This window comes from Bidens hawaiensis, unplaced genomic scaffold (genome assembly GCF_021521415.1).
Source record: "Bidens hawaiensis isolate Kalapana, Puna unplaced genomic scaffold, B.hawaiensis_p1.1 tig00048272_1, whole genome shotgun sequence".
Taxonomy (NCBI): Eukaryota; Viridiplantae; Streptophyta; class Magnoliopsida; order Asterales; family Asteraceae; genus Bidens; species Bidens hawaiensis.
The window spans coordinates 48,991-58,048 of record NW_027506071.1 but is presented as its reverse complement, the minus strand read 5'-3'; the positions used below and the strand labels follow the sequence as shown (position 1 = coordinate 58,048).

The following is a 9,058-nucleotide window of genomic DNA, read 5'->3' as shown; positions in this document are numbered from 1 at the left end:
TATGTCCCACCATATGTTAGGAAAACGGGTAGTAATGCAATCTCAACATCTGAAACAACTGTTGAGACGAAGGTTGAACACAGGAGCTGTTTCAGATGCAATCAAATAAGACACCTGATTGCTGATTGCCCTCTGAATCAGAGATTCAGAGGTATGAGGCCTCCGAAAACTGAGAATAAAACTAACGGTAATTACTATAATGGTAAGAATGTGAACTCGTCAAAGTTCAGACATTGGATGATTTGGGCTACCAAATCAATATTTATTTGTTCGGCTATTCATTTACAAAGGTTTAATACTAGAGAACAATGTATCCATGGGTTGGTATTCGCTTGTTATAGACACTTATTACAAATGATAGGTACACTTGCCTATCATGTGCGCTTTAGTTGTAAGTGAAAACCTAACTGTAAAAATCGATTTGTGTGGAACTTTTCTTCAATTTTTTAATATATATTCACACACGTCAAGTTTACCGTTGTCGGGGATACGGAGATTCTTCCAGAACGGTCTGAGTCTTTGATTTAGCCTTATTTATATTTTCGATCAATATTATTTTTAGTTTAGCCTTGGTATTTTAGTTTTCACATTCTCCTATGTGATGAATGTCCACTATGTCACACCCCGAAAACCTCAATCGAGGCAACGAAAGACTTTGACTAAGTCGTTCGGTTCGTGACAGATGCCGATAGCCAATCATAATAATGTATAATATTTAAATATCAAAACTTTGACTTTTATTAGAAAAGTTAACGTTTATTACAATCATGAGTTAGACATGTCATACACACGGTTTTATTACATTCCCATATTAACACATATTCAAATACGCACCACATCCTTTCCCACTCGTCAAGAAGCCATCACTTACCCGAAAAGCATATTAAAACGTTTGTCAACATGAATGTTGGTAAGTTCTCTTTATTATACAAAAATAGTATATATATATATATATATTACCCCATGATATAAGGGTTCTCGACCATTATACCACAATAATCAATTTATCATGAAAACATAGTATTTTATCTTTTAAACAAATCGTATTGTTGTAGACGAGCAAAGAATACAACAAACATATGACTATCAAAATTGATAAAACGAGACATACCAAACTCAAAATATTCGCACTTTTAACCCAACACGATTGGAAGTGGGAGGCGTAACCCCGATAAATCTACCAACATTTATGTGCCCTTACTATTTCGGTTCACAGTTATTTAACCAATTTGACTCATCCCACTTTTAACATGGTTTGTAAAATAAATTGCTTTTAAAACTTTATAATCAGTAAAAGGAATATGTCCGCCCCCCCCCCCCCACCAAAAAAAACATTTATAAAACATTTGTTCATTAAAAACGAGGGGTTTGTAGAGAAACTCACAGTCGAAGTTTTTTGTCCAAAATCTCGTGTCATATATTAGTACACGTTTGTTAAAAATAAAATTCGGTTTGTATTTAAGTTGTTAAAATTTTATTTATTTAATCCTAGTTTAATGGTCACACAAGCATAAAAGCACATAATTCCCTATCTAACAATTAACAAGTAAGTACAACTCGGGTTTCGTCAAATTACAAAAATCAATTCATGAGTTTGCCAAAATTTTGAAAGAACACCAAATTACCAAAATCATACTTAGTTTAAACGTCACATTACTAACAACTTCAACATTGTCTAGATAGTAAGAGTATTTAGCCCACAAGGTTTAATACAATTAGAATCAAACACAAAATAAGCTTATAACATGTTCTTGAACAAGGAAATGCAAACCAAAATCAAGTAAATATTGAAAATAGAATGAGGTATCTTGTGTTGTTAGAATCCTTCAAAACTACCTTGAAATCTCCTTGAATTTCTACACTTAGTTGAGAGAGAAAATCCAAAGCTCCACACTTGAAAATGAAGGCAATGAGTGTTTATAAAGTTGTATGGACAAAGTGCATGGTCATGCACCTTGAAGTGCACAGTCGTGCCCCCATTTAGCAAGTCAATGTCTCGCTTTCGTCCGACCAAATTTGCAGTTACCGCTTTTAGTTAAAGTCCAAATGGATTTCTGAGAGAAGGTGCACGGCCGAATGCCTTGGTTCGTGCATGGTCATGCACCTAGGCATAATCAGATTTTTTTGTCACAAAGCACCATCTTTTCGTCATTTCTTGTTAGGTGGATGCCCGGGCATGCAAATTCTCAAGTAACTTAAATAAGTACCAAATACAACAAATTTGCATGGTTTTTTATAAATATGGGTTAATTATGATGAATAAAGATGTACATTTTGTGATACATCAACAATGCATGAAAGAGGTAGGGCTCGTAGTCAAATTAGACTTTATATATACTTATCCTCTATACATATATACATACATACATACATACATTTATTTATGTATGGATGTATAGATTTATGGTTGTATGTATGAATATATGTAAGTATATACGCATGCATATATATAATGTATGGATGGATGGATGGATGTAAATATGCATGTATGTAAGTCTGATAATAATCAACATTTTGTATTTGGAAAAGAACATCATCATGATAAAAGATTTCTCATGAATTCTTCTTCTGATTATCATAGTAATCAAGTTTCATTATAAATTTCAAGAGTTGGAATGAATTTGTTTCAAGATTTATCTTATGATCTTGAAAATAGAGTTAGGTATTTCATAAAGTGTCAAACAAAGTAAATTAAATGTTAATAAAATATTATTTTTGACTATCAAGTTCTGTTGATCATATTTTTTTTATAAACTAAGGAAACTGGGTATACATTCACGCCCCTTAACTCCATTGTAAGGCCTCGGTCCCGGTGCCCTGTTTTAGTGTTGGATTTACTCTTAAACACAGTTCAAATATCAGAGTGAATAAAAACATTCGCGAAAATAATAAATTTCAACCATAAGTTACGAAACATAACATTCTTGTTTAAAACATTCAAATTGTCTTAACTTAAAACATCATAAATAAAACATCATGTCTTCCTTCTTTAGATGTCAGCCATGCAGTTCCTACCATATGCCTTCCTCAAGCCAGCTCCTTTAGTCTATTTACCTGCGTGGATACTAAAAGTCAGCTACACTGAGTGAGTTCTAGTTAATCAGGCAACATACATTACGTTCACATCATTACATGTACGTGTCCAAAGACACATATTACATACTTAACTTGCTCAAATTTCTTTCGTACATACATAAGTACATACCTTCATTCATACCTTCATACTTTCATTATTTCTTGCTTTCATACTTTCATATTTTAACTTACATACGTGAGTACTTATACGTTTTAAAGAGCATTTCGCCCTATAACCTCACAATAATTATTAGGGTCTACTATCCTCCTTTCACAGGTATTATTAGGGTATGTCGCCCTCCTTTCACAGATATTATTAGGGCATGTCACCCTCCTTTCATAGATATTAGTAGAGTCTGTCACCCTCATAACCATACAACTATACATACATTTCTTTATATATATATATATATATATATATATACCTTCATACATACACTTATCCTTTTCTATAACATTCATAAAGTGATAAAACGTTCACATATCATACACTTACCACTCAAGGTAAGTGTATTAACTAAACACATCAAGTATGCACACAACACCGAAAACATAACAAGGAAATTGAGCTAGAAACTCACCGGTGTCCTTTTCCTCTCTGAGTTAACTATAATACCCCTCCTTAGTTGTGAACGGCTAACTATGTAACAGTTATAAGTATCAATTAACTATCCCTAACTAGTTCACATTCTAAGCAAGTGAAACCCCTAACGAACAAGAGTTCGGGGGTAGCGCCCCTGGTAGTAGGGTTCTAAGGGTGGCAACCCCTAGCAGGGTCCAAGGGGCAAAGTCCCTGGCTGGGGTTAAGCTGACTTGGAAAAATTTTATTTTCATTAATAAGTCTTTACTAAAAATTCATCTAGAAAACTTAAGTTTAAACCAATAGAGTTTCATTCTGATCGAATTTTCAAACCAATCGAATCGACTTTTAATTCGATTCAATTTTTTTCTATTTCTATTCGATTCGTTTTTCAGTTCGATTCGATTCGTTCTTCCTCTAAAGGAATCAAGTTTCTTAGGAACTCGATTCAAATCCGGCACTTTTATGTCTATCCATTCTAACCACTTTTCTTTCATTTCATTATGCCCGTTTTGCTGATTAAACGACATTTGGGCGATAACACTTTGTCCAATTTCAAACCGGATAACTTGTTTATGATCAAGTTTACATTTTTATTTCATGCTAAGGTTCGACTAACCTTAAAGCAAACTGACACTTAAAACTTAACATTTACATCTTAAACGTTCCTTTTAGGGTTCCGGTTTCGTTCAAATCTGGACCAACACATGATCTTAGATGGATTTCTTGTTGTTCGATGATGCTTAAACACAAAATCCAACCTTCCTTCAGCTCGGATCTAGGTCTGAAATTGTAACACCCCAACCAAAGGCGGCGGAACATGCCAGGGTGCAACGGATTGCCCAAAACACAAGACACTATTAAAGTGACAATATTTAATCAACTCATTTAAATTCATAAAATCATAACACCTCACATAACTTGTTCATACAATAACCGAATTCAAACGTAACAAATAATATATCGTTCGTTTTGCTAATATCCTAATATTCTTGACAACGTTATTCTTCAAGTTCTCGAGTCAACCAAAATTCAAACCTGTAACATTGCATAAAATAGAATTTGTCAACACAAAGGTTGGTGAGCAATTTCATAGTTTTTGAACAATAAGCATATAATAGGAAATTCCACAACTTGTATACAAAACAATAAATTATAGCAACAATTTAGATAATGAAATCGTTAATAATAGTGCATTAACAACACCTTTCTATAAGAGAATACCAAATAGTCTAGGATTTATATGAAATCGTTAATAAGAATACATTAACGACACCTTGCTATATGAGAATACCAAATAGTCTAGGATTTATGTGAAATCGTTAATTAGAATACATTAACGACACCTTGCTATAAGAGAATACCAAATAGCCTAGGATTTATGAATCAACCAACCAAAAGAGGTAAACACATTAGCATTTAAGCATGTAAGCATATAACATCAAATCGAGCATTTATTTAATTAAAGAATACAATAACTTTTGTGGCTTAAGACTCAAAGTATAAAACATTTAGTTTGAATAAGTATGCAATATGAAAGATGGAAAACAGTGTATGAAAAGTACTCACATTCAAGTAATAAACTTGATCGGTAAAATGACGAGTAACCGGAAGGATGAGGTTTAACGAGCAAAGTCTTGAGAAAGGAAGTCTTGTATTAGAAAGGTTGTCTAGGAAGTCTTTAAATAAAATAAATGATAAGAAATGCAAACAATTTAAAGTTTAAGGTTTAAAATGTAAATATTAAAGAAATTATAATAATAGTCTTTAAAAATATAAGTTTGCTTGAAACTGGGTTAAAGTATTTAGCCCTTAATTTTACTCAACCCATGATAAGTAATAAGGTGGGTAAAAATGCAAGAATACAAGTCCCTTTATGTGACATTCGTCAATTTCGGGTCCGATTTGTATTCGTTTTTGTAAACGTTTATCATGTAAACCAACCCGTTTTGTAAACCGAAACTTGTGATATAATCAAAATGATAGATTTTATGTTACAATATTGTTTTACACTTGTTGGGTCTTGAAAACATCCTTTTCGGTCCTTAAAACTCGTAAAAAACATTTAAAACGAACTTTAGGTGCCAAAACTGTCTTTTTGAAAGTTTGAAAAATCCACCAGCCCACCCCCATCGCGCTACACGATGGGGGAGCCACCGTGTGCTCGCGTGGCTCGACGGTGACCAGACAGTAGACCTGTAAGTATGTTTGTTTTGTTGGTTCTATTGTCCAACAAATCCGGTTTTTAACCATTAAACCTCTTGTTTAAGCCACTTAAGCTTATCCTATAAATATATGGCCCTCTCGCACATTAATCCCTGCTCATAAACCATTTCCTCACTCAATTTCAAGTGATTCCAAGGTTGTTTTTCTTTGTTTTTGATATGTTTGTGTTTCAAAGTCAAACTGATCAAGTCTTGCATTTTTATTTAGTTTACTTAGTCCTAATTAATACTGGAAGCATATGTCACGACATATATATAATATACACGACTTGTTACCTTTGGTGGTCACTTTTCCGGTCTCGGTCGGTTGAGTGTCGTGCCTCGTAAGGCAAGGCTACATGGAAAACTTTCGTGGTGCTTGATATATATATACTTATATAACTTGTTTAAATATAGTAATCATGCTTAACTTCTGCTCTTTTTAGTTTGTACATCATATTTATTAAGTTCTATGGTTATGGGTTTGAAGAGACTAGCCTCGGTTTAACCGTAAATAGCTTTAAACCGTAAACCGAACTTGTTTTCTAGTTTTCACTACAACAAAAATCGTTTTTAGTACGCACAAAAGCGTCCTAAATTACTATTTTATAGGACCTTTCATTTAATAGGGCCAACGAGAAAATCGTTTCATGTAAAGGGGTCGTAATAAGTCTCGGAACTCAAAAAGCATCCTGATATCCCAAAAAAGATTATGAAACCAGTTTTACGGTCGCATAATATATCAACTAACAACCCAAAAAGTGTTCCAATAAAAACATGTTAGAACACTTTTACAATGTTTTAACATGTGCTTACCTACTTCAGATCTTTTGATACACATACAAGTGTTCTTAAAAATTAATTTATAGAACCCTTATGATGTAACATTATAGGTACTTTAGTACAAAGAAAAGGGTCCTGATATCCTAAATACGATTACGAAACAAATTTTATGGTCACATAATATATCCATTAACAACTCAAAAAGCGTCTCAATAAAAACATATTAGGACACTTTTACAATGTTTTGACATGTGCCTACCTACTACAAGAAAATTGCTCTGATCATACCGCCGTTACCGACCACATGTGGCCGGAATAGGTTTTACCGACCACATGTGGTCAGTATAGGGTGGTCAGTAGAAAATGGTCGCAACGAGTCAAATTTGTGGTCGGTAAAAAATCGGTCAGTATAGATATACCTTTCCAGACCACAAGTGGTCGCAAAATGTTTTGTGACAACTTTTTCTCTTAGTTAAAAATAAATGTAAAATAAAAAATAAAAAAATCTTTACTGGTGATATATGGTCGGCATAGGGTTTTTATTAAATACATTTAACAACATTTGGTCTATAGATTTTATAAATTTTTCAGTTTTTTTTAATTTATAATTTTTCCAGATTTTTTACCAATTAAAACCTAATTGTTAAGCTGAAAATTTCTAGATTTTTTAACAAATAGAACCATAATCTATCAAATTACAAAACGTTAAACTAAATAGTTTAATTAATAGTCATACAAACCGTCAAAATACAACCCATCAAAATACTATAACTAACTCACTATATCTTCATCCATATCGGCGTCTTTGTCATCTTGACTCGGCCTACCGTTATTCACTTATTTCATCAATCTCAACGTGCAATTGTGTCAATTGTTCTTACAGGACGTTTCATAGTGATGGTATTGGTTGTTGGTACGCACGCCACATTGGTGGAAGAATTTTCACCTTTCTCCAAACATCGTGTTCCCAACCATAGTGTAGACCAAGCGAACGTCTAAGGCACCCAATCTCATCAAGTGGTAAATCACCTGCTTCACTTTGCATCTGGGTAAAATTGTCTTAAATTGCATCCTATATGAAAGATAAAAAAACATGTTGGGTTAACTGGTCATGTTCATAATATTAACATTAATATGCATATATAATTAAACAAACCTATATGTCAAAATATACATATTACGTATACATACATCACATTTCGAGTCAGACTAGTCATGTTTGTAATGCTAAGCAACATAATAAATGCATATATGCATACACATGAACAATAAATGCTTATTAAAAATGAAAAAAAAATCATTTGGCATAAGAAAACTAAAATGTATAACCTAAAAATGTAAACTAGCAATTGCAACGAAATACTTACAAAACTGAAAAAGATGGTATGAGGTTACTTCTTGAATCACAGCACCCACAACCTTTCTTGCTACCAAATTGCATCTTAACCTCTCTAAACCCTTATCCACTCTTCTGTCAGAAGTTCAAAAAATATATGCATAATTGCGTCAAGTTGCGAAGAATCATTTGCCATCAAGTTTATACTTTAAGAACTTAAAACACATGTAAAACATACCCTTCTGTACTAAAAGTAGTATGCAACTCGACTAGTTAACTCCAGACCCGTTTAACACAATCCATTCCACCTGAAACCCAAACAACCTACATACAAACAAGTCAGTATTCGGGTTACTTTCCAAAACGCCTGATGAAGTCATGAACCGAAACAACCCAAAAAAAATAGCTTTTAACCATAAACAATAAAACCTCAAACACCTTTAACAATTTCTTTAATCAAACATAAACACTAAAATAATTGAACCATATATTAATGAAAAAAACTATAGAATGTAGACATACATGAACATCCCACTGATGAAAACCACCAATACCAGCCCAATAAATTAAAATTAGTAACAAATTCCTCATTCAATTCAACAATCCCATCATCTTTCACAAATCCTTACCAAACAGATCAATAGTTACATAAACATATACAACAAACTGAAACTAAAAGCATCAAAACCAAGTAAATACTTACCTATGCATCTACGGGCTCACGTTTGTTTGGAGAAAAAAGAATCAAAACAACATCCGGAACCCACATATAATCACAAAACAACATACATTAAAAAAAAAATCCAAATACATCACTATATAACTCAAAAATCGAGATAAAGGGTTACAAAATTCATACTGAAATATATGGATCTACCATCGTACTTCTTGTACCTTTGAGCAAACACCCGGTTTTAACAATCTTCATCTGCAATCATAGGAGAAACGAAAAATAATTAACCTAACCCACAACGTTTGCGATCGAATATGGACTATGTGTTCATAATTGATAAAAACCGGTAACGTCGAGGGAGATGCGACGGTGACAAGGGCGACCAGGAGACAGTGGTGGAAGGAGGG

General features: G+C 33.2%; 1 long non-coding RNA gene across 1 annotated transcript; it reads right to left on the bottom strand.

Annotated features, from left to right (window-relative positions):
• Window positions 1-7,591: 7,591 nt before the first annotated feature.
• Window positions 7,592-8,336, bottom strand: LOC143616589 (uncharacterized). Its single transcript, XR_013150681.1, has 3 exons — window positions 8,217-8,336; window positions 8,010-8,113; window positions 7,592-7,714 (listed from the first exon to the last, which is right to left on the bottom strand). It is a non-coding gene; the product is annotated as an uncharacterized LOC143616589 (long non-coding RNA).
• Between the last annotated feature and the right edge of the window lie 722 nt (window positions 8,337-9,058).